Source organism: Geotrypetes seraphini, chromosome 14, assembly GCF_902459505.1.
Source record: "Geotrypetes seraphini chromosome 14, aGeoSer1.1, whole genome shotgun sequence".
In the NCBI taxonomy this organism is placed as follows: domain Eukaryota; kingdom Metazoa; phylum Chordata; class Amphibia; order Gymnophiona; family Dermophiidae; genus Geotrypetes; species Geotrypetes seraphini.
The window spans coordinates 7,839,792-7,866,912 of record NC_047097.1 but is presented as its reverse complement, the minus strand read 5'-3'; the positions used below and the strand labels follow the sequence as shown (position 1 = coordinate 7,866,912).

The 27,121-nt window shown below is 44.8% G+C and overlaps 1 protein-coding gene across 5 annotated transcripts in view; it reads left to right on the top strand.

Moving 5' to 3' along the window:
• The first annotated feature begins 8,966 nt into the window (after positions 1-8,966).
• GRAMD2A (GRAM domain containing 2A) overlaps positions 8,967-27,121 on the top strand; it is a 66,020-nt gene continuing 47,865 nt past the window's right edge. For all 5 annotated transcript variants that reach the window (XR_004536987.1, XM_033920638.1, XM_033920636.1 and 2 more), the window contains exons 1-2: positions 8,967-9,216; positions 14,631-14,735. The gene's annotated coding sequence lies outside the window, so the exon portion shown is untranslated. The remainder of the gene's footprint in view (positions 9,217-14,630; positions 14,736-27,121) is intronic.

Here is a 27,121-nt window from a genome sequence, read left to right as displayed (position 1 = left end):
AAGGCTTCTTAGCCGGCTTACCTGACTGTTGGGATGCCGGTGTGGAATCACGCGGCGTCGAAGACGAGGGTGCCGACTGAAGCGGTGCCGAAGCCGGAGTCGAAGGAACGGGGTCGGACATCTCGGCACCGAATAACAAACGCTGTTGAATTAAGCGATTTTTTAATGTTCTTTTCTTTAAAGTAGCACAGCGGGTGCAAGAAGAGGCCTGATGCTCAGGACCCAAACACTGCAAGCACCAGTTGTGTGGGTCCGTGAGAGATATAGGCCTAGCACACCGCTGGCACTTTTTAAAACCCGGTTGAGGGGGCATGAAAGGGAAAACGGCTTCCGCCAAATCGAAGGCCGAGGCTTCGATGGTGGCAGAAGGCCCCGCCGGGGAAAAACCGAAATTGAAGAAAAAAGAAGTTTTTTTTTTTTTTTTTTTTTACCAAAATAAAAGTAAAGTAATAAAAGAAAGTAATAAAGTCAAAAGTTTACGCGAGCGGGAAGGCAAGTTATAAAAAAATTTCAACAGCCGTTGAAACGCGTCTTCTTAGCTCCGCGGAAACTAAGAAACTGAGGGACCGCGCGCCTCTGTCGGGCGGGAAGGCACTCGCGCGTGCGCGGTGCGGCCGAGCTAGAACTTTCTAAAAGTTCTTAGAGTGAGATCACTCTAAAATTGTCCGTACCGGGGCTCCGTCGGTGCCGTCACCCATCAGTCAAGAATAGCTGCCTGCTTGTCCTGGGATAATCCTGCGTATGCAACCTATGATTTGCCTTGCTTTGGATGAAGCTTGCTCCACTTGGTTTGCAGCCTTCATGTCTTCCCTGACAATCACCCCTAAGTCTCTTTCTGCTTCAGTTCTTGTCAGAATCTTGCCATTTAGGGTGTAAATCTTGCATGGATTTTGGCTTCCCAGGTGCATGACTTTGCATTTTTTGGCATTGAAGCTGAGTTGCCATGACCTAGACCAGTGCTCCAGCAGAAGTAAGTCATGCACCATATCGTCTGCCATTGCTTTTTTGTCTGTTGTGCTTTTGCTCACTACATTGCTCAGTTTGGCATCATCAGCGAATAATGTTATTCTACCTCGAAGCCCTTCTGTCAAGTCTCTTATATAGATGTTGAGCAAGATCGGGCCCAGGACGGAGCCTTGTGGCACTCCACTTATCACCTCCGACATTTCGGAGGGGTGCCATTCACCACCACCCTCTGAAGCCTACCCCCAAGCCAGTTCCCAACCCATTTGGTTAATGTGTCGCCCAAACCTAAAGAATTCATCTTGCTCAGCAACCTGCAGTGTGGCACGCTATCAAATGCTTTGCTGAAATCCAGGTAGACGATGTCCAGGGACTCACCAACATCCAGCTTCCTCGTCACCCAGTCAAAGAAGCTGATCAGATTGGATTGGCAGGATCTCCCCTTAGTGAATCCATGTTGGCGGGGATCCTGTAGATTCTCCTCATCCATGATCCTATCCAATTGGCGTTTGATTAGGGTTTCCATTAGTTTGCTCACTATTGAAGTGAGACTCACTGGTCTGTAGTTTGCCATCTCTATCCTGGAGCCTTTCTTGTGTAGTGGAATGACGTTAGCCCTCTTCCAGTCCATCGGGACGTTACCTGTACTAAGTGAGAGATTGAAGAGCATGGATAGCCGCCCTGCAGTGCGAGCCCATGGTTTTAACCCGTGGGTTTAAAGCGGGGCTGAACTGCGGGGTGTTCTGGAACAGAACAGAACATGCCACAGTGCAGCCCCGCTTTAAACCCGCAGATTAAAACCATGGGCTCGCACTGCAGGGCTGCAGAGAGCAGGAGAGTCGGGGTCCGGAGACCATGGTGAGTGGCAGCATCTCCAAAAGCCGAGTTCAAGTACAACTTCTGGTCAGGAAAATCGGCTTGGGCTCTTTCGGGGACATTTCCAACATAACCAACAGAGAGGAGGTGGCAGTGAAGCTGGAGTCGCAGAAGGCCAGGCACCTGCAGCTACAAAGCAACCTCTTATAAGATCCTGCAGGGAATGGCGGCAGAGAGCAGGAGAGTCGGGGCGGCTTCTTGGGCAGGAGAGTCAGAAGGGATGTGAGTGACTGGCCCTCAGCAGTCACTTCTTTTTTGATCGGCCAGCCAAGTCGGTGTTCCTGAAAATGTTTAGTGGATCGCTGCCTTACAACCTTTGCATGCCATTTCCCCTCATTTGCACCACGGTTAGTGAATCGGGTCGGAGGAAAATCAGGTCGGTACACGAACGCAAACACAATCGGTGGGTTTAGTGAATCTAAGATAGATTAAAACAAGAATAATCAAATGCAGAAGCTGCATTGTATGGCAGGTATGCAAAGCACCTATAGCTGAGCATCAGTATGCTGCAGGTCACATATCATCAAATTTGCAGAACCCCAAGATTAAAAATTGATAAATCTAAGATCTTCTGGAAGTATTGGATGCAGGCAGGCATACGTACTTTGGATGATGGATTATCACATGGGAAACTGCTTGATTTTTCACGACTGCAACACATATTCGGTATTACGACGTCTCAAGCATTTAAGTGGTTGCAGTTGAAGCAGGCCATTCAGAAGCGGTTCCCTGAGTGGAGAAATTTTTAAAAAAATCAGTGTAGCTTGCCTGGCCTAGGCTTCCAGACAGATTTGCAAGGGCATCAGGCAGCCAAGTGGTATAAATTAAATTTCGGAATATTTGAATAAGAAACCAAAAACAAGCCTAAGGGATATTTGGAGCATTGAGGTAAAGCAAAAGGTTTCTGCTACTCGATGGCCACAGATTTGGTCTTGGAGGATGAGATGCAGTGCCATCCCCTGGAACAAAAATAGAGGCAAGAGGGTTGCCCACTCGCTGCCATCTCCCCCCCACCAAGCCAAACCACACCACCCCCTGCCAGGACCCTTCTCCCCTCCTTCAATAAAAATTGGCAGGCGAGATGGCCACTCCCTCCTGCCACCACGACCAATCCCCCACACCAAACTGACCCCCCCCAAAACCAAACCCTCCCCTTCCCCACTGTACAAAAAAGTGACAGGAGAAATGCCCACTCCCTCCTGCCACCAGATGCCCCCTCATGGCCCCCACAAACTATCCCCATGCCACCCCCATACTTGTAAATTAAGATGACAACAGGATGGATGCCCAGTCCCTCCTGCTTGCAAGCCCACCACTCCAAAATGGCAGGCCTTCCCCTTCCCGCTGCATCCTTAGATGCACAGGGAGGATCCTAAGGCCTAGATTGACTCCGACATGTAAGGCCCCTACCAGGGGGCATTAGAGCCAATTTGGGCTTTAGGCCCCTGCCCGATGCATCCTTGAATACAGAGGGAGGAGCCTAAGGTCCTGATTGGCTCAAATGCCTAAGGCCCATTCCCAGTCAGGGCCTTAGGCCCCTCCCTGTGCATCCCATGATGTACCGGGAAGGAGAAGGCCCAGCATTTTGGAGTGGCGGGCCTGCAAGCAGGAGGGACTGGGCATCTCTCCTGCTGTCATTTTAAGGTACAGGTATGAGGGTGGTTCAGGGGGGCCAGAGGGCATCCAGTGGCAGAAGGGAGTGGGCATCCCTCTTGCCGATTGACCCATCCCTGACAAGCTAAAAAAGGTGCTTGTATAAAAATATGTTTGCAAAATCCAAATAGCTGAATTAGAGGCAAAAAAAAAATAAAAATACCCTCAATGCTGACAGGCAAAGGAACACACTGAAAACAAAAATAAAAAAAAGAAAAGAAAATCTCAGGCAGGAGAAAAGTGTTCAAACTGGCAATGCAATACCTATAAAAAATATAGGTGAAGGGTATGGAGAAACTGGAATACGAGGACAGACTTATAACACTAGGATTGTTCTCCCTTGAGAAAAGGAGACTGCGTGGGGATATGATCGAGACCTTCAAAATACTGAAAGGAATCGACAAAATAGAGCAGAGAAGATTATTTACATTGTCCAATTTGACACGGACTAGAGGACATGTAATGAAGCTAAGGGGGGACAAGTTCAGGACTAATGTCAGAAAGTTCTGCTTCACTCAGAGAGTGGTTGACGCCTGGAATGCCCTCCCAGAGGAGATTATGGCGGAATCGACCGTCCTAGGCTTCAAGAGCAAACTAGATGCATATCTCCTTAAGAGAGGCATATAAGGATATGGTGGACTATAAATTACGCCAGGTGTACACCTGGCAGGGCCTCCGCGTGTGCGGATCGCCGGACTTGATGGACCGAAGGTCTGATCCGGAGATGGCAATTCTTATGTTCTTATGTTCTTATGTTCTTATATATATTCCAATAGATTTTCAGAATCCAAACAGCTGAATTAAACAGCAAAAAGTTTACTTAATAGACCAAAAGCAGCAGAACACATCCAGATTAGCTGTGCAATCGAAAACAACTTAAGAGGGATCTTTCTTTTCTTGTGCACTATGCTGTTGCAAGGTTTATGTAAACAAACTGTAAACCTAAATGAAACAGACCTAGTCAAGTGAAATTTACTCTACACAAAGGGCTAGATGCACAAAAATGCGGCCGCCAAGACCATGCGGCTCACTATGGGCCGATTTCTTAAACGGCTGCCCGTGCAAATGAGTTTTGCGGAGGGCAGTCGTAATCCCATCCAATCACTCGCTTAGAAACTAGCGCAGAGCCAGTTTAAAGAAGCCTGAACAGCTGAGCGGCAGGGGAAGCCCCAAAGCAGCCTGCTGCCACTCAGCTGTTGGGGTGTTTTCGACACAGATGTTATGCATGTGTTACACATGCACAATATCTGTCCCCATTAAAAAAAAGAAATGCAAGGCGCCTTCTCCCATTGACGCTCACCCCCGACGACCACAGGAGGGATGCCCACTTTCTCCTGTTACTGCAAACCCCCCCCCCCCATACCAAGCTGGACCGCCCCCCTGCAGGACTCCCCTCCCCATACTTCAATAAAAATTGTCAGGAGGGATGCCCACTCTCTCCTGCCGCCGCAATCCTCCCACCAAACTGATGCCCCCTACCAGGACCTCCTTGAACTGACCCCTCCCCTTCCCTTCCCCATAAACCATTATTTACCAGGTAGAGTAGGGAAAGCTGGTGCGTATTTCTTGGATCTGTCCTTTGGAATCCTGCCAGGTGCTTATAATTTAGATAAGCCCGTGCTGGGCTCAGTGCACCCCAAGTCTGGCCTACTATGGCACATAATATATTTTGATATACATTAAGGAGATAATAAAGAAATAATCACTGGAGTTTCAAGGCTAATCTCAAAGAACTTTCAAGTTCGTCTTTAAATGTTGCCCAAATTTGTTATACAGTTATAGTCTATCAACACTTAACAAGTTTTTATCAACACAGAGCAAGTTAATTATTAAACCAAGTGTTAGCGATAAACTTAAACCCCACCCCTCTTAAAGATTGTGGTGCACTTTTTATTGCTGGCCACTGCAGTAACAGCCCCAACGCTCATAGGGCCGGATTCTCAAAACTTTAACGCGGTTGCTAAACTGGTTTCCGACAGTTTAGCCTTCACGCATTTTAGCGGTAGATTATCAAAATAGCTTATCGCAATCTGGTAGCGAGCTTTCTAGCAGTCAGTCTCTGACAATGTCATGCAAATGGGCTCTTCAACATTGAAATGAGCACTCCACTGGATTCTTAAAAATTGCAGACCATATCCAAAGAAGAAGAAAAAATTGAGGAACCCCGGGAGAGGTCAATGGACATTTCGGCAATACTGGAACAATCAGATAGGGAACTGGCTGTTCCAGCTACTCTCTTGTTGTCTGTCGCTTTGGCTCCAGACAAAGATTGGATATTAAAACTTTTCTTCAAAAATAGATCCAAAGACTTCCTGGGGCAGCATATTCAGATTTTTCCTGATGTCTCTAGAGAGACTCAGAAAAGAAGGAAAGAATTTTTAATTCTTAAACCTGGAGTGACTCAAATAGGGGGTATTTTCTTTTTGAGATACCCATGTAAATGTGTAGTTAGATATTTATCATTTAAGTATATATTTACAGAGCCATCTCAGTTGATTAGCTTTATCTCAGTGAAACGTCTAGAAAAAGGAATAATAACAACATAATAACGTCTATTGAAGGTTAATTCCCTGCACTTTAGTCAGAAAAGGATTTTTCTTATTTAACTAATTTGAATTATATTTGTTCTACTCTTAATTATGGATCTAATAATATTGAGGACTAGTGTGAGATCAGCTAGATTAGAAGTTCCTTGTAGTAATATTAATTTTGGAATGTTAATTTAATATGTTGTGTGATCTCACTTTACTGTACAAGATGTATATGCTTGGAAATTTTGCAAAAAATTCTATAAATAAATAATTAAAAAAAAAAAAAATTGCAGAGCCACTGGTCCGGGGGTGCCAGTACAGTGCCAGCACTGTTAAAAATGCATTGTGGGGCATGTGTTATGACAGTGGCTAATGGGAAAAAAAATTAAATGATTCACATAAATTATATATATATATATATTTTAGAGGAGTGGTAAAAGCACGATTCTGGCTGTGGTTCATGATAAAATTTTACATTAAAAACAAATTACAAGATTTATCTGAATTATAGTAGTTTTGGGGAGAGAAAGACATGTTTTCTGTGTGCTTGTTAAAAGCCGATGTTGCTTCTCCCCCTCCTCTCCCTTCCTGCAAATCCTGCTTTTATACTGACTGTTTGAAAAAGTTTGAAGCAAGATGAACACTGGGAAGGGGTAAAACGCGGACCTCACGGACCTGATAGACCTGGCGGATCTAAACCCGTACGGCCTTAAAAATCTGAGGTCCGTGTCGGTCCGTGTCCGTGGCGCTTGTAGTTTCTGTCGCTGACAGACCTTGATGAGATTTTTAGCGCTGACGGATCCGTCTCAGCCTAGGGAGGGAAAAGTGTTAGGATCCGTCAGCGCTAAAATCTCTTCCATGTCTGTCAGAGCCAGAGACTCGTGCTGGAGCGGCAGAGCAGAAGCCAAGAGAGCGGGGACATAGGTTTTGGACATGCATTACGGAAAAGAAGTCTCCAAACTCCAGCACGAGTCTCTGGCTCTGACAGACCTCGAAGAGATTTTTAGCGATTACGGATCCTAACACTTCTCCCTCCCTATGCTGAGACGGATCCGTCAGTGCTAAAATCTCATCCAGGTCTGTCAGCGACAAAAACTACAAGCGCCACGGACACGGACCTCAGATTTTTAAGGCCGTACGGGTTTAGATCTGCGAGGTCCGTCAGGTCCGTGAGGTCCACGTTTTAGTATTCAGCACATGTGCCGATCACTATCACCAGAGACCCAACGCATGTACATTTAGCGAATCTTTGTTAAGGAGAGCCTGAGAGTCTCGTCTCGATGGGCGGCTGTAATGCGGGGATGGAGGGCCCGCGCAGCCTCCCATGGAGACGAGCGCTCCGCGCGAGGGGGGGGGAGGTGTAGGTGAGCAGGAGGCAGCTTAGGATAGGCGAGTTTGAAGTTCCCGCTGCGGGGCTGCCTCCTGATAGGAGAAAGGAGCGCTGGGCTGAGTTGATAAAGCCGGGACCTCGGAGGACCCGGTGTCTTCCTGGGTCCTCCGAGGCTGTTTTTGTTATGTAAGTGTTAAATTAATGGTTTGTTAATAAACAGAGCTGCGGCTATTTATCCATATACGTGAGTGGTGTGATTATTGGAGGGGGAGTTTAGGTGTGGGTGGGGCGGGGGAGAGAGAGCGGGCCAATACATATCCTGCTGTTACTGTCTGCCAACCTCATTTGCATGCGCAATTTTATGAGAAAGATTCACGTTTTTGAAATCGCCTGCGACAGCGCCCCGTTAGTTTTTAACGTGGATTTATGAGAATCCAGCCCATAGAATTCCTATGGTCGTCGGAGCTGTTACCGTAGCGGCTGGTGCTAAAAACTGCACTACGGTTTTGTAAAAGGGGGAGTAAAGATCATCCAGTAAGTATAAGGATCAGATTCAGATCTGTGTAAAAAAAAAAAAAAAAAAGCAAAACAAAAAAGTTTGAGCTAGACCAGTGGGCTCAAACACATGGCATGGGGGCCACATGCAGCCTGACAGGTACTATTTTGAGGCCCTCGGTATGTTTATCATAATCACAAAAGTAAAATAAAACAGTTTCTTGATCATATGTCTCTGTAACTATAAATTACAATATTATTATTAAGACAGCCAAAAGGAAAGATTTATAAAGAGTTTTATCTCATGCAAAATTGTCATTTCTTTAATAAGACATTAACCATTTTTTTTTTTTCGGAGGTCCTCCAAATCCAAAATGTGGCCCTGCAGAGGGTTTAAGTTGAAGACCACTGGCCTATAGGAAGAGGAGATGCAAATGTTAAGAGCCTTAGCCAATAGGGAGAGCAGGAGATAGTGGATGCTGTGGATGGCCATCGTGTTACTATGTTTCTATAACCATAAAGTTCTATGACATCACAATGCAGGTGTAAAGAGCCTTAGCCTATAGCAGTGGTCTCAAACTCGCAGCCCGCCAGGTCCTATTTTGAGGCCCTCAATATGTTTATCATAATCACAAAAGTAAAATAAAACCGTTTCTTGATCAAATGTCTCTTTAGCTATAAATTACAACATTATTATTAAGACTTAACCAAAAGGAAAGATTTATAAACTATAAAGAGTTCTACTGCATGCAAAATTGTCATTTCTTTATTTTTTTCTGAGGCCCTCCAAGTACCTACAAATGCAAAATGTGGCCCTGCAAAGGGTTGGAGTTGGAGACCACTGAGCTAGACATAGTAAGAAATTTGTAGTCGTGCAAGACGTACACTTTTATTGTAATTTTTATGTTTGTTTTACTGGGTGCTGAATATGGTTTTATTATTTTCTTGGGTCGGGACAGGCTTTTTAACACACATGCAAAAATACTGCGGGCTGCGGCGGTATCCATGGAACGAAAGTGAAAGCTCCCCCATTCCTACCGTGGAATGCAGGTAGAAGCCACGCCCACTCGGGGGGGTTTGTCCTCACCTGAGCTCTGGGCGGCTCCGCGTGCCCTGGCACGAGCCTAGCGCCCGATCCTGGGAGCCGGGGCAGCGTTCGCATCTTCCTGGGAGTTAGGGGTTGGCGCGCGCACGACGGCGGGTTGGGTTTCGGCGCTCGCTCTGTGAGTCGCGCGCTAGGCTTCCAGACCGGTAGAACGCGGCTCGAGGCAAGAAGAGGAAGACTGTGATACGGGATAGATAGACTTTGGTGGCGCGAGGACAGATCCCGCCTCAGCCGCCTGAGCTCCTTGTGCTGCAGACCCGGAGGTAACGTCTCTAACAGGTTTCTCTCACACAGGAACAGATCAGTTTATCTGAGAAGGATTTCATCCTAAAATCATGCGAGGTTTTTTTTTTGGGTTTTGCAGATATAATAGAAGAGGTTATAATTACAATTTGCACCCTAAGTGATGACTCTTTTAAATTATTTGGGGGTGCTAAACACGAAAGCAATTGCCCCTCAGTAGACACTGTCTAGGAAGTTGCTCAACATAGGCCCCTGTGATTTCCACCTGGATCCAGGGCAGGATTAACCAATAGGCCAAGTAGGCACGTGCCTAGGGCCCGAAATGGTCAGGGGGGCCCGATGAAGGAGGGCATCAACATTGTTTTTTTCAAACGGCGATGGGCCCCTCCAGCATCGATCGGCAATGCGCCCCCCCCCCCCCCCCGATCGGCAACTCGGGCCCCACCCCGATCGACAGAGAGTATAAGACAAGCAAGCAACGTGGGTAAGAAAGGCAACGGGAACTGTAATTTTGCAAGCGGTGCTGCTTGCCCAAGGGAAGGGGTAAAACGCAGACCTCACGGACCTGACGGACCTCGCGGATCTAAACCCGTACCACCTTAAAAATCTGAGGTCCGTGTCGGTCCGTGTCCGTGGCGCTTGTAGTTGCTGTTGCTGACAGACCTTGATGAGATTTTTAGCGCTGACGGATCCGTCTCAGCATAGGGAGGGAAAAGTGTTAGGATCCGTCAGCGCTAAAAATCTCTTCGAAGTCCGTCAGAGCCAGAGACTAGTGCTGGAGCGGCAGAGCAGAAGCCAAGAGAGCGGGGACATAGGTTTTGGACGTGCGTTATGGAAAAGAAGTCTCCAAACTCCAGCACTAGCCTCTGGCTCTGACAGACCTCGAAGAGATTTTTAGCGCTGACGGATCCTAACACTTTTCCCTCCCTATGCTGAGACGGATCCGTCAGTGCAAAAATCTCATCAAGGTCTGTCAGCAACAGCAACTACAAGCGCCACGGACACGGACCGACACGGACCTCAGATTTTTAAGGCAGTACGGGTTTAGATCCGCGAGGTCTGTCAGGTCCGTGAGGTCCGTGTTTTACCCCTTCCCCAGAGCATCTACTCAAGGAAATCTATTGAAAGGGGATAGATTCCATATGAACGTAAGGAAGTTCTTCTTCACCCAGAGAGTGGTAGACAACTGGAACGCTCTTCCGAAGTCTGTCATAGGGGAAAACACCCTCCAAGGATTCAAGACTAAGTTAGACAAGTTCCTGGTGAGCAAGAGCGTGCGCTGGTAAGGCTAGTCTCGGTTGGCGCGCTGCTCTTTGACCAAAGGGCCGCCGCATGAGCGGACTGCTGGCCATGATGGACCACTGGTCTGACCCAGCAGCGGCAGCTCTTATGTTCTTATCAGTTCATTGCAACTGAATAAATAGAGCCACAGTTAAATCTCCAAAATGTCTACAATATTTTTACCATAGCACAGCTGGGATTGGAGCTCAGAACTTTGATAACCAGTGTTTTATCTGACAGCGACATCATACCTTCCCTTGCAAAATCCTAATACAAAGAGAAATGTTGAGTGCAGAACGGTGCTGAATAACATATTTTAGGGCTCCTTTTACGAAGCTGCGTTAGCGGCTTTATCGCACGTGGCTTTTTATCACGCGCTAACCCCTGCGTTAGCCGAAAAACTACTCAAGAGGAGGCGGTAGCGGCTAGCGCGGCCGGCAGTTTAGCGTGAGCTATTACGCGCGTTAAACCGCTAACGCGGTTTCGTAAAAGGAGCCCTTAGTGTTTGGCTGAATACAAATACTGAATATGAATAATGGACATTGAGCTTTAACAAAACAAATAATAAAAGAAGCAACATGAAATCAGAGATCAAAAGTGTTTATTTCGGCAGGATATTTAACACAGTAGAGCCCCAGATTATTCATAATCAAAATTTAAATCCTTATTCTGCTGAATACGAGGCGCTGCCCAAAAGTTCAGGGAATGTGAACAGTGTGCGCAAACTGGATATAGTATGCCTTCCGCCACTAGAGGTGTCTAGCAGTACACTTCTCCCTCCGTATTCGCGGTTTCAGCATTTGCGGTTTCGATTATTCGCGGGTTTTAGCTTGCTGGCTCCTCCCCCCAAATTACATCAGCTTGCATAGAGAAATCGCTGATTCCAAGCGTTTACAGAGAAAATCGCCGATTCCCAGCACTTTGTCCACCGTGTTTTGCCTCTCCTTCAGGAACAGGCCAGGTCTCCCACCATGTTATTCACGGTTTCACCATATTCACGATGGTTTTTAATAGAAAACAGCGAATAACATATGAAAAAGTTATTCACGGTTTTTCTGTATTTGCGGTTCTGTTAATCCCCTATCACAGCGAATATGGAAGGAGAAGTGTATGCTTTGTGAATCAGTGTGCCAATGGGCGTGCAGCTGAGTGGTCGCGTTGTTTTGTCATGTGTGATTTTGTAAGGTTGTGTTTTAGTGGCTCGGCAGATTTTACCGAGCAAAGAATATCTGCATCAAATTTTGTTTCAAACTTTAAAAAAAACTGCTGCAGAAACCCATCGTATGCTCCAGGAAGCCTTTGGAGTTAACGCCATGAGCCAAAGCAAAACCTTTCTTTGGTACAAACACTTCAAGGACAGACGAACATCTGTCCACGCCAATGATCGTTCCGGACGACCATCAACAAGCACAACACCGGAAACCATAGCAAAAGTTTGTGAGACTGTCCTTTCAGATCGTAGGCAAACTATCCACGATGTTTGTGAGATCGTAGGACAGTCATTTTTGTCGGATGAGTTGAACATGAGACGCATTGGTTGCTCCACCATGACAACGCGCCTGCTCACACAATTCCGAATATCCAGAAACATTACAGTGTTACGCACCCTCCCTGTTCGCCTGACCTTGCTCCCTGTGATTTTTTTTTTCCTATTCCCCAAAATGAAATTACGACTGAAAGGGCGCCGTTTTAACACGATTGAAGAGATCCAGGCGGAATCGCAGGAGGTCCTCAAGGCACTCACCCAAGATGACTTCCATAGAAGCACGGACACATGGGAAAAACACTGGGATCGCTGTATGCATTCTCAAGGGGACTATGTCGAAGGAGACAGTGGAAACTAGGGGCTCATTTTACGAAGGTGCGCTAGCAGTTTTAGTGTGCGCTACACGCTAATGCCTCCATAGAGCTGGTGTTAGTATTTTCCGCGTAGCGCGGGGTCAGCGCACGTGACTTTGTAGCGCATGCTAAAAACGCTAGCGCACCTTCGTAAAAGGAGCCTTAGGAGTTTCAGTAAGCTATTTTATTTTATTTTTTTTACAATTTAATTCCCCAAACTTTTGGGTAGCACCTCATACCAATACATGTGTTAAGGGCAATATTCAGGACTGAACTGAATCAATTCAGTACATACTTATTTAGTGGTAGTAAAAAATCTGGGAGAGCACAGGAGAAATAGCAGCAGAATAATTTGCATTCTGCCACCAGGACAGCAGCAAAGTCTGACCAGGAACAATATGAACCAGCAATGGAAATTGTCCTTGTTCTTTCTGTACCCTGTAAATGTATTTTCTGTTATCACTGGGGGGGGGAGGGGGGTTTGTAACTTTTTTTTTTCCTTAAACCACGTAATTGTTTTTGCAACACCTGTTCAAATTGTTTTGTCAATACAGTTTCCTGGGTCTTAATATGGCAGAGTTCAAACATGCTTGGGACAGATTTCTGCATTGAGCAAAGTGCATGGGAGGTAGAAGATCATAAGATCCTTATATCCATGAAAATAAATGATCTCACACCTTTTGTCAGTAGTAGATCAAGCTGAGTTACATTCAGGAAGGGATAAAACGCGGACCTGGCGGATCTAAACCCGCACGTCCTTAAAAATCTGAGGTCCGTGCCGCTTGTAGTTAAGTTTCTGGCTCTGACAGACCTCGGTGACAATTTAGCGCTGACGGATCCGTCTCAGCATAGGGAGGGAAAAGTATTAGGATCCGTCAGCGCTACAATGTCATCGAGGTCTGTCAGAGCCGATTTACTGGGGCTGCAGGAAACCAGTTTAAAGGATTTGTTTTAGAGTCTGGCTCCGACAGACCTCGGTGACATTTTAGCGCTGACGGATCCTAATACTTTTCCCTCCCTATGCTGAGACGGATCCGTCAGCGCTAAATTGTCACCGAGGTCTGTCAGAGCCAGAAACCTAACTACAAGCGGCACGGACCTCAAGTTTTTAAGGACGTGCGGGTTTAGATCCGCGAGGTCCGTCAGGTCCGCGTTTTACCCCTTCCTGTTACATTCATATAAAACAGGTAATTTCCCTGTTGCTGGAATGCTTACAATCTAATGTTTGTATCTGAGGCAATTGAGGATTAAGTGACTTGCCCAACATCACAAGGAATTGTAGTGGGATTTGAACTGGGATTCTCTCTGTCAGCCCAGCGCTATAACCAGTAGACTACTCTCATCTATTCCATTTAACTGAGGACATTTTACTACAGTGTATTAAGAGCATAGGCATAGTTTGGAGTGTGAACCGAGGACAGCAGTACCCCAATGCGATAGACAAAAACTGTTTTCAGATTTAGGGTCAGCGTGCGGCCCTTGTTAAAGTACAGGTGACAGAACTCCAGTAGCAAAATGCTTGTTGACTAGTATTATGTATATTTTAGTTGGAATTCATTTAGGGCAGTGGTTCCCAAACCTGTCCTGGGGGACCCCCAGCCAGTCAGGTTTTCAAGATATCCCTAATGAATATGCATGAGAGAGATTTGCATATAATGGAAGTGACAGGTATGCAAATCTCTCTCATGCATATTCATTAGGGATATCTTGAAAACCTGACTGGCTGGGGGTCCCCCAGGACAGGTTTGGGAACCACTGATCTAGGGGATAGACATGTAAATGACAACATGCATGCAAATTTGATATTTGTAGATGTTTTTTAAAGATATTAAATTGTTTTTTTATATGATTGGCCTGCTTTTGGTTTTGAAAGTTGTTTTAACCATTATCTGCTCTTTAACACTTAAACAGAATAAGAAATATAAAGCAAACCCTAGTAATTTATAGACCACATGTGAAAACAGACCCACTGCAACCTTCTATGTGCCTGCTATGAATAACTGATTGCATATTTACTGTAGCTTTAGGAAAATTGCTCTCTACAGCCATGTTTCTTTTTTCTGATGGATAGATGGGCTTAATGCTGTCAGATGTGATTTGTTGTAAGCACAGCTTATAGGTACTTGGAAACAGCAGCTATAGGATTTCCTGTAAATAGGAGAGGATTAATGCTGGTTCTCCATACAATCTGTTGTGGAACAGCCCTGTGGTGCCCTTTTTAGTATTTTGGAATTGAAAACAAAATCCTCAACAAATGTAAAAGTGGGTTTAAGGTTATATATAGGTCACTAATTGTTTTTAATGTTTTAAACAGTTTGAGTGTCTGCTGTCCTTTCTAAAATGTTGTGTGCTGTAAATTTGGAAGATGGGGGCAAGTTTGAAGAGGCAAAAGGATGCAAAGAGATTGAAGCATATACAGGTAAAAAAAAAAAAAATCAGCAGCTGTCATATCACAGTGACCTTTTTTTTTAATTTCTCTGCAGCAATGGTTCTTAAACCTGGCCTGGGGGAACCCAGTCAGTTGAGTTTTCAGATATCCCTAATGAATATGCATGAGGCAGATTTGCATGCCTGTCACCTCTGTTATATGCAGATGTGCCTTGTGCATATTCATTAGGGATATCTTGAAAACCTGACTGGCTGGGGGGTTCCCCAGGACAGGTTTAAGAACCACTGCTCTGCAAGATTGATACTGTCAAACCTCGGTTTGCGAGCAACGCGGTTTGCGAGTGTTTTGCAAGACGAGTAAAACATTTTTGCACATCGTGACTCACAAACTGAGCATTGACTCAATTTGCGAGTCTCCCCGCCCGTGAACCGGCATCACCCCCCCTCGTGAATGCCCCCCCACCCATGCGCAAATTGGCATTTTTCGCCTGCCCAAACTGAAGTCTTACCCCCATCTGGCACCGGCACGCAGCACCAACCCACAGGAGGTGCCGGTGCCCGAAGATCGTGCTACTTGCCGGACTGGGCCCTGAGCATCTGTGCATTCCCAAGGCTTTCTGGCTCCTGCCTCTCTCCGAGATTCTCGTAGAGAACGAGAGCCAGAAGACCTTGAGCATGCGCAGATGCTTAAGGCCCAGTCTGGCAAGTAGCACGATCTTCGGGCACCGGCACCTCCTGTGGGTTGGTGCTGCGGGCCAGTACCAGATGGGGGTAAGGCTTCAGTTTGGGTGTGTGGGCATGCATGGGATGCTGGTTCGCGCAGGAGGGGCAGGCGTTTGCAAGGGGAGGCGATGCTAGTTCACGGGGGAGCGTCATTTGCGGGTGGGGGATGTGGAAGCGCACCAGTGGCCTCGGGGGTGGGGAAATCTTTTGGGGATGTGATGGGGTGGGGTGGGGTAGTGCTGGTGGCCATGGGAGGTGGCGGGGGGAGATGTAATTAAGTGATTTTCTCTTACTTCCTATGGGGAAACTCACTTTGATATATGAGTAATTTAGTTTACGAGCATGCTTCTGAAACGAATTACACTTCTCCCTCTGGATTCACGGGGGATAGGGGCAGAGCTGGACCGCGAATGGCGAAAAACCGTGAATATCTGACTCTGACCCACCCCCGCCTCCCTCCCACCTTCCTGGCCCTACCTGGTGGTCTAGCGGGCTTTCGGGGCAGGAACGATCTTCCTACGCTCCTGCCACATGCAGATAGCCATTATTAAATGGCTGCTGTGAGTTCCCGTAGTCTCTCGAGACTACAACGGGAACTCCCCCGAAAGCCCGTTAGACCACCAGGTAAGGCCAGGATGCTGGGGGGGAGACTTTAAAGATGTTTTTTTTTCCTTTTTTCCCCCCTCCCCAAAAAATCGCGAATATGTGATATCGCGATTACCGAAACCGCGAATGGGGAGGGGGAAGTGTATGCTCGTAAACCAAGGTTCCACTGTATATTGATTCACTTAATCAAAGTTTATGGCTCCTTATAGGTGTGTTTCATTAAGATGCCTGCAGTCATGCTGCCCTGCCTGCACTTTGATTCTGTCAGGATTGAACCTGAGCAGAGTTCTGATTAAAGATGTAATGTAATGTAATGTAATTTATTTCTTATATACCGCTACATCCGTTAGGTTCTAAGCGGTTTACAGAAAATATACATTAAGATTAGAAATAAGAAAGGTACTTGAAAAATTCCCTTACTGTCCCGAAGGCTCACAATCTAACTAAAGTACCTGGAGGGTAATAGAGAAGTGAAAAGTAGAGTTAGAGGAAAAATAAAAATAAAATAAACATTTTAACAAGACAGCATTGATCTAAATACTTTGGAAGGTAGAAGAGAGGAGAGAAAGGAATAGAAGCAGAAGGGGGAGCCGTTGAACAGTAGAATTCTGGAGCAATTTAAATGATAGAAATAGAACAAAACAAAGACAAAAGGCAAAACAATAGATAAGATTAAAGATAAATCATAAGCTGGAAAGAAAAATAAAATAAAACTTTGTCTTCAAGATCTCCAGTAAAACATTAGTGGGCCTGTGCACGAGAGATTTGCGGTAGAGAAAACTCTACCACGAATCCAGATGTTGGAGTGATTTTGAACATGTCAATGAAGATCAGATTAGAAAGTCAAATTAGATTGTGTTTATCTCTTCAGATCTTTTGCAGAACCTTAAAAGCCACTATGCTTCATTGCTTTTTAGGCAATAGCTCCAATGAATGTTAATGGATTTGTCTTTGTGATCTAATCATGTAAACTGAATTGAGCTCCTATATTTAGGAGATGATTCTGTATATAAGACTAACCCCCTCTTTTACTAATGCGCGCTAATTGGATTAGCAAACGCTAACGCATCCATAGACTAACATGCACACATTAGCATTTAGCACGCGCTAATTCGATTAGCGTGCCCTAATCGGTTAGCGCACCTTAGTAAAAGAGGACTTAAAATTAAGAATTAGATTAGATTAGAGCACTGAAAAATACAAATTCATGCTATATTAAAATTGCAGCAGTAATTTGCTGCTTATTGTTCTGTGTTATTTTCCTGTCAGTGTCTGAGCACTGGTTGGCTCAAGCACAGACAGGAAAGCTGGCATTTTAAAGCAAAACAATCAAACAACCCTCTCCTGCCCTCCTACCCTTGCCAAAATGTCCCTGGTGGTCCAATGGAACCCCTAGACTGACCCCCGCAGCATCCCCTCCCTCCACAGTCGCCTCAATCAATCAAAAACTCGAGAAAATCACATCATGGCTCGACGCAAATATGTTATCACTTAACATTGATAAATCCAAATTAATGATTTTCCCTCTTAAAGAAGAGCTAACTCTCCAGGCCCCTTTGAAATTCGAATCTTTTCCAATTAACATGGTTCCCACTCTGAAACTCTTAGGAGTAACCTTTGACTCTAAATTTTCTTTCCACGATCACATCAGTACGGTGGTTCAGAAATGTTTCCACCGCCTCAGAATGATTCGCTCTCTTTCCAAACTCTTAGACCCCTCCTCATTAAATACACTAATCCATTCTTTAGTCATCGCCTGTATAGATTACTGTAACTCCCTCTATAAGGGTATCACCAGAAAGGAAATACGACGCTTACAGATAATACAAAACACTGCTGTTAAAATTATTTATGGTGCTAAAAAATATGACCATGTTTCACCTCTTCTGATTGATACTCCCTGGTTACCAGTTGAACATCGAATTAACTATAAAATCTTACTATTAACTTTTGCTACCAAATCATTCAATCAACCAGCATTTATCGACCAACTTCTTACTCCTTATCTCCCAACTAGATCTCTTCGTTCCACATCGCAGAATTTTTTAGTTGTCCCATCACTCAAATCGATCAACACTTTGAGATCCAATAATTTCGCTGTTATTGCTCCTACTCTTTGGAACTCATTGCCTTCCTATTTGCGGACGGAACCTTCTATTAAACAATTTAAAGCTACACTCAAAACTTTTTTGTTTGAGGATGCTTTTGAATAAAACAGTCCTTTTTAGGACTAAACAATTGTCAGTCTTTCCCTTCCTATTGTTTTTTCCCTTCTAAATGTACTTTATCTTATTTTAAATATTGTAGTTCTTCCCTTTTCCCCTTTTGTATGGAGTTTACTTTTTTGTCTTCAGTGGTCTTTTGTTTGGTGTAACTTTTTAACGATTTCCCCATTTTTTACTATTATTGTACACCGCCTAGAAATTTATATAAGCGGTATAACAAACTTTTTAATAAACTTGGAAACTTGGACATAGAAACACCACCAACACCAATCTCCTCTCCCCTGGCAGGCACAACCCCAACACCACTCCCCCCTCTCTGAGGCAAATCCAGAGACCCCCCCATCGTGGCCTAGAGGCCCACCCCATGTCCCTGACATACCTTCCCTCCTCTCTCTGGGGCATTGACATCAAAATGGCAGCATCCATTGTATTGTATGAACAGTTAGCATCATATTTATGTTACTAGTCTTATAGCCCGTTACATTAACGGGTGCTAGAATATATGTGTGTGTGTGTCTGTCTTCTTTTTCTCTCTCCTTAGCCGCTTTCTGTGTTTTTTGGGGGGTTATTTTCCTTGGCTGTCCACAACCACCCCTTGCCTGCTCCCCGTCCATTATCCCTTCCTTTTACCTCCCCTGTGTCCTCCACCACTCCATCACTGCTCACCTTATCCAGCATCAGCCCCTTTGTTTTACCTCCCCCCTGTCCATCATCACCTTCTTCCTGCTCCCCCTGCACGGTCTAGTCACTGGCCTCATTAACAATTTAAAGCAGCTGTAAAATAACCCTTAGCATATCCTCATAAGCAAAATACAAAATATCAAACCATAACCAACCTACCGCATCACTGCTTATCCTCTCCTGTATTACATCGCAAATGGCAACGTGCCTGGTGAACCCTTTCAGCCTCGGCTACATTGGGAATGCTCCAGACTGTGTTATAACTCTTCCTTTCCCATCTCACCTCCTGAGAGTGAAAAGGAGAGTGTTTGGACTTTTAAAAAGACCCCGGGGGAAGTTCTGAAGCGGAATGTTTGTTGTTAGTATGTGCAGAGAGGGAAGGTATAGTCCACGACAGCAGGATGTTAACTTTATAGTTGCGGCCATTTTGAAGATCGTTCTCCTTGCCTTAGTATATTTTTAAGTTGAAAGACATGGCGGCGGCGGCTCTTCTCAAGATCCCCGACTGCATCGGACTTCCGACGCAGGTGGGGATCCTGAGAGGAGCCTCTGCCTCGTCTTTCAACTTAAAAATATAGTAAGGCAAGGAGCAGGGCAGACCGAAGAACAGCACGGCCGACAGCTGCCGCGTCCGACATCCGCCTCGGGGAAGTCAGCCGCCGTGTCTGACATCCGCCTTGGGGGAGGAGAGAGAGTGTTTCGCGCGCATGCGCACTTCTACCTGAGGTGCCCTACATCTCACGGAAAACGGACGCACGCAATGGGAGTGCGCATGCGCGGCCTAGCATTTTATTATATTAGATATGAATGTTCTAAAGCATGCCAATTAGTATTTAATTTGTATTGTGTTGAGAATGTATCAAATCTGATACATTCAAATTGTGTTGATACATTCAAATTGTGTTGAGAATGTATCAAATTTTATGAATGTTCTTCCATGCTGCCTGTAATGGTATCATTCATATTAAACATAGAAACATAGAACATGACGGCAGACATGACGGCAGACATTTATCATCTAATTTGAATTTGAGTGTGGATTTGGCTATGCACGATTCTATAAAGATCCGCATCCAAATCCTCTTGGGCACAACACAGAAGAGGACATAGTCATGGGAGGGGCTTGAATAGGTCAGGGGCGTTCCAAAGAATTACACATGGTGTTATGGAATCTGGGGGTTGTATGCCAAAGTTGCATACCAGGATTTACACCAGGTTTCCTAAACATCCAAAGGCAGGTGCTGGAATATGCACTAATCCCCAAATTCTATATATGGCACCTAAAAAATTGGATCAGACCGGAACAGCATTTAGCATGATTCTATAAAATGCACTCACCATATATAAAATCTCACGTAGCGCTCGTACGCATGGCTAATATTTAGGTGCGCTCATTTAGGCCAGTGAAAATGTACCTGCACTTAAGCTGTATGCAGATCGTGTATATTCTATAACCGTGTGCCTAACTTTTAGGAATACCCACAATCCTCCCCGGCCACACCCTCTTTTAAGATTCACACACTAGAATTTGCATGTACCACTTTAAAGAATGAACTTAGGGCTAGATTCACCAACCTGCCTGATCTAGGCAGGTCCGACGAATTCTGCAAACTTAAATATGCAGATGGGGGCGATCGGAGGAACGCCCCATCTGCCTGCCCGGATCGCTGGTGTTTGATCCCCGCGCATGCGCAGACCATCTGCTTTCCTTGCAGATGGTCTGTGCATGCATTTTGTGTCCTTTTTTTTTTTTTTTTTTTTTTAACTGGGTTTTTTTTTCCAGGCCCTGACTCTCCTGCTCCTGTTATCTCTGGCGGCGGCAGCAGCCTCTTCCCTCCTTCCCTGCAGTGCGAGCCCGTGGGTTTAAAGCGGGCCTGCACTGCGGCGTGTAGCCCTGCTTTAAGCCCGTGGGCTCGCACTGCAGGGAAGGCAACAGAGATCAGTCTGGGCAGCGAGAGGAACTATTTCAAATTGTCAGGGAGCCAACAGGCACTCTCTCCCCCCTGCCCCAAGGGCTTCTGCAGCCCCTGAAACAGGCAGCGAGATCGGGGCAGCAGAGAGCAGGGCAGAGTGCAAGGTGGCAATGGAGCAGGAGAGTCGACAGAGAGGTGTATGACTGGTACCCAGCAGTCGCTTCTTGAGTTGATCGGCCAGCCCAGTCAGATTGAGAATTTTGTGTTGTGAATCGCTGCCTTCCCTACTTTTGAATGTCCCTCCCCTCATTTGCATACGTGGATCGGAGGATGGTTGGCAGAGAGGTAAGTGAATCGGGCTGGAGGGAAATTTGGTCACTAAGGGGTCGCAAACCAATCAGTGCACGATCGGTTTGCTTTGTGAATCTAGCCCTTAGAATGTTGTGTACATAACTTCTAATTATTGCCAACTACCATCAATTATTAGGTGTTAATTGCCAATTATCGGCACTGACTAGCTTGTTAAACAATTAGAGGAAATTCTGTATAGGATGCCAGTTTCAGCAGCCGCCTAAGAAGTGGCTGAAAATTGCACACCGGCGTCCTATACAGAATCGCATCTGCCCTAAGGGACAGGTGCCTAGTCCTACCTAAATGCCCTGATTCTCTAACCAGCGCCCAAGTCACAAGTGCCGGTTAGAGAGAATTGCCGAGGGATCCCTTGCAGTCAGCTGATCACGGCAATGGAATCCCCCTGCCATGATCAACTGAGGGGCAGTGGCAACAGTAGGGAATTCCTGCCCTCCCCTGGCAGTACGCCCGGCAGGAGGGCAAGGGGATGTTAAAAAGGTGCTGGGGAGTCGTCTTCGCTGCATAAGATGCACCAACATTTCCACCCACATTTGGATAGAAAAAAAATGTGTCTTATGCAGCAAAAAATACAGTACATTGCATACTAAATCTTCTATTTTTTAGGGGGGTAATGAGGATTCCAGTTTGATATTAACATCAAAAGATGTTTAATAATGCATTACTTTAGCAAAGCACATGCAAAAAATATATATTTTGCATACTAAACCTATTTTTTTGGGGTAAAGAGAGCTCCTCTTTGATAATAAAATAAAAATATGTTTAATACTGCATTACTCAAGCAAAGCACATGAAATTTATATAGCAAACTAAACCTCATTCCTAAAAAGCTAAGAAAATAAGAGAATCCTTAATCACAATGGCTGTGGTTCAGGGCAAGTGGAGGTGTCTGATGCACAAATTTGATATCATTGTGACATCATCAATATGCACTTAGATGGCAGAATGTCACTAAAAAATAATAGGAATATGTGCTGGGGTTTCTGACCATACTAGGGATTGGAACCCACCACCTTGGGAAGATGGAAGAAGTGCCTTTAGTTCAGTAGTTACTGAGCCGCAGGAGATTTCTTTTAGACAGGGGTTCCTGCATTGTGAGATGCTAACTTAGGAGATGATAGCCATGTCAGGGAAAAAATAAGTTTCCCTCTGCATCCTGGAAACAACAGAGTGCAAATGTAAATGTCAAAGTCCACAACCCATACTTTCTTATAAGGCCAAAAAGTGTACAGTATTTGAATACTGCATGCTGTTTAAAGAACTGCCCCCTTCTTTTACTAAGGCACGCTAGCCGTATTAGCGTACGCTAAATATTACCACACGCTACACGCTAATGCATCCATTATAGTCTATGGTCTCGGGTCTCAAAGATCTCCCGTATGAGGAAAGGCTGAATAGATTACAGCTATACTCACTTGAGGAACGTAGAGAGAGATGAGACATGATTGAAACGTTTAAATATATCACGGGCCGTATCGAGGTGGAAGATGATATCGTCTTTCTTAAAGGACCCTCGGCCACAAGAGGGCACCCGCTGAAAATCAGGGGTGGGAAATTTCATGGCGACACCAGGAAGTATTTCTTCACTGAAAGGGTGGTTGATCACTGGAATGAACTTCCACTTCAGTTGATTGAGGCCAGCAGCATGCCAGATTTTAAAAGGAAATGGGATACACATGTGGGATCTCTAGGGGGCAAAATCAAGGGGGCGGGTCATTAGAGTGGGCAGACTTGATGGGCTTTGGCCCTTTTCAGCCGTCATCTTCTATGTTTCTATGTTAGCTTTTGGCACGCGCTAAAACAGTTAGAGCACCATCGTAAAAGGACCCCTGTGTGCACTAATAATGCAGAGTATACCCAAAACGAAATGCATCTGAAAATGAAAAATGTTCCAATACTCAGCCCCAGTATATATTAGATTATGTTCATGTTCTATTACATTTGCACCCTGTCTTATCCGTGACAAAGGTAGGGGATTCATCCATTGACTCCGGGCTAAGTGCTGTGCACTCGTATAGACCGAAGCTCCGAGGGTAGAGAGCGAAGAACAATAAATTATTAAAGAGAAGAGATAAGCCTTAAAATAAATATTGAGGGAAAAAAGTGTGTTCATAATAAGCAGCTACAGGTACGTACTCATGTCATATCTATACAGGGCTAATTTAGCCAGTGACGGTAAAGATTTGGGAAAAGAAAAATCCCCACTGACAATTGGTGGCCGAATACTGACTGATATTCGCTTTAGAACAGGGGTGTCCAATGTCGGTCCTCGAGGGTCGCAATCCAGTCGGGTTTTCAGGATTTCCCCAATGAATATGCATGAGTTCTATTAGCATACAATGAAAGCAGTGCATGCAAATAGACCTCATGTATATTCATTGGGGAAATCCTGAAAATCCGACTGGACTGCGGCCCTCAAGGACCGACATTGGACACCCCTGCTTTAGAAGAAAAAAAAAAAAAAGTAAAATAGTTTTAATTATTAAAGCACCATGATTAGTTCTTAGCTTTAAAATAAAAAAAAAAGCTAGTACTATCTCATGATTACTCATAAACCTCTAAATTGATCCATTCTGTTCCACCATAAATTACAAAACCTCATTCCGGCACCTACATGTAGCAACTTGAAAGGTCTCACAGAACACTGTGTACTTGGGTGCTTTACCCAGCTGAGGTCTGTGTAAAGTAAATCCAGGCAAGACCAACTGGCAGGAATTTGGAAGCATTAAATCTAGTATTTAAGCATCATCTGAGAAAATAAAACCAAATACAGTACTTCGGGAAATGTTAAACAAAGCTGAGAACAGATGCCATTCTAATGCATTACAAATACAGGGCTCCTTTTATCAAGCAGTGTTAGAGCATTTCACCGCAAGCCGGTGAGGTAAATGATCCTACTCTCATTCGATTCCTGTGAGCATCAGAGCATTTTCCTCACCGGCCTGCGGTAAAACGCTCTATCGCTGCTTGATAAAAGGAGCCCACAGTATATTGATGTGATTTTTTTTCCCCCCCACCCCTTTTCTAAAAATTATTTTATTAGTAATCACATAGGAGAGGGAGGGGAGAGATCGAGATTCATGTTGGCTAATGCAGAGGTTTATGACTACCATAGTGAGATGTCCACAGACCAGAGATGACAGGGAAGCATCTGCCATAATAAATGAATTATTGGTGAATCACTGTACAATTATTGATGACTCGCTCACAGTACTGTACACTATTTGCAAAGATGGAGGAAGAATTTTAGCTAGTCCTGCCCCTTTTTTTTTTTTTTTTTGCATCTCATTCCTGATAGAGTTTGGAAACTTAAGGCACTTTATTACAATTACAAAGTAAATAACAGCAGATAAAAGACCTGAATGGTTCATCCAGCCTGCTCAACAAGGCAGCCAGAGCCATGCCATGCCCTCCACTCCATGCAGGTTGCATTCCTTTGTGATTAGACACTGGCAACACAATTTGCCACCATTCCAACCACCTTGAGGCAGTTACTTGGAAGTCAATACTACACCAGCGTGCCAATAGCTCAAAGAATGGTTTCGTTATTATGGCTGCTGCATAGTCACTTTCATTATCAATGCATGATTAAATCAACAATCCAACAATATTCCAAATCAGCATTTTATTTGCTAATGTCGACCTTAAGATTGAAAGTGTATCACGGAGGATAAACAACCACTGTGCGTTGGGATAGATATTCACAAACAGGATTGGGCAAAAGTTTCCCTCCCAAAACACTATATCCCATTTCTGTATTTGCTACCCAGTGCTTTAAAGTTACTGCAAAGCGCCCACTGTACTGAGGAAGGGCAATAAGAGCCCACCATAGTTCCTTTCAAAGCCACCGAGAAAAGCACATTAGATGCATGCTTCGGTCGCTGAACTGATAAACACGATTGTGTTTTAAAAGGCTTTGTTCCATAAAAGGCGGCTTATGTTTTATTCTTAACAACTAAAGCCTTCACCGTGCAGGATCCAGGGCGATGTGTCTATTTAAATAAGCCTTGTGTATTAGCTCAGTGTAAATAGAATTTGAGGAGGACTTTTTAAACCCCTAAAAAAATGGTGACGGGACAAAGGCGCGTGAGACAAACGCATGCCGACATTTCAGAACGGACAACTGAGCACAAGACTTCAGCGTGCCACTCTAAAAGCTTATTTTAAGGGGCTCTGATGGGGGGTGTGGGGGGAAACCCCCCCCACACACACACACTTTACTTAATAGTGTTCGCGCTGCTGTGTTGGGGAGGTGTGGGGGGTGTAACCCCCCACATTATAGAGAAAACTTAACTTTTTACCTATTTTTTTAGGAAAAGTTAAGGTTTCTGTATAATGGGGGGGGGGGGTTACAACCCCCAAAAAATCTCAGGAAGGACATACAGAACTCCTAAAACTAATAAATTATGCCCTATTGGAAACCATAGGAGGGACCTACCTGGACACTACCAGGTCTACCCACTGCACTCATACAAAGACCCACTCATTCACTTAACACACAAAAAACAAGAAAAAAAGAAAGAGAAAAAAGTGGAGAAAAAGCCTCAGCTCATCTTCATATGGCAAAAAACTCCACTTATAAACAACTATTAAGCAAGGTCCAAAATGTATCAGTTCACTCAGCAGTGAGAAGCACTAGAGTAGCCCTTGTAGGAACCACCTCAAAAAAAAACCTCTAGCACACCAAATTACAAAACTTCAAAGAATGTGAGTAAAGCAAGCAGCACATATATGAGTCTCAAACACAGTTAATGGTGAGCAGGAAAACACAAACACACACTTAGCTGCAGATGGTGTCCAGGCTGTCATCCATGCATCCAAAAAGTGCAAGCCTGTCTGGCCCCGCAGCCACTCTTTCCCGACGGGGAAACCTCCGTTTCGCTGAGCTGCGTCAGGGGAATGATTCCAGCCTACTCCGCCAACAACTGTAGAGACTCTCCAAGTACTCCAACTGCTCACATCCACACACATAGAACCATATAATTTAAAGTTTCAGTGAAATATATTTATTTATTGAATCTTAAAATAATTTATTGGATTAAATGGAAAAAGAAATGCTGGGGGCCGATGATGAAGAGCCATGTAATTCTTCCCGCTTGAAATTCTTGCTAGGCGGTGGAGTGGTGGGTCTGAGGCCGGTAGAGTAAAATATACACTATTCAGCACAAGATTGAAGAATAAAGTCAGTCACTGACATTAAAAAAAAACTCCAGTCCTTTTTACCATAAACCTTGCAGCTAGAGGGAACGCTCACAATGTGGCACAATGACTCCCCCATCTGCCTTCCCCGGTCACTATAATTTAAAATCTTCTGGCAGCCACCGTGCAGTGTCAACGAGAAAGCCTGCCTGCCCTGGTACTCAGGGCATCTTTCTCAGGAGTCTTGAAATTTGTTGTTTAAGAACCAAACGGTTGTGCTTTAAAGGTACGTTTTGAAAAAAACATTGCCTCTCTTATAGAGAAGATTTAGGCAGGCTCACAATAAAACAGTGCAATGAAATTTTCTGGCTCACTGTTGATGGGCTTTACTGAGTTTGATCCTTGGCAGGAAATCAAAACCAGGAGCATACAGTCTAAATCTAAATCTTCTATAAGAGTGGCGATGTTTTTTTTCAAAACGTACCTTTAAAACACAACCATTTGGTACTTAACATAGAAACATAGAAGATGACGGCAGAAAAGGGCTACAGCCCATCAAGTCTGCCCACTCTGCTTACCCACCCCCTGTCTAAGCCCTAACGACCCAGTTTCCTTATCTTGACCCTCGTAGGGATCCCACATAGGTATCCCATTTATTCCAACAACAACAAATTTGAAGACTCCTGAGAAAGGTACCCCGAGTACCGAAACGCATGCAGGGTTGAGTCACTGAATGTTTTTATGTTACTGACAATAAAGGG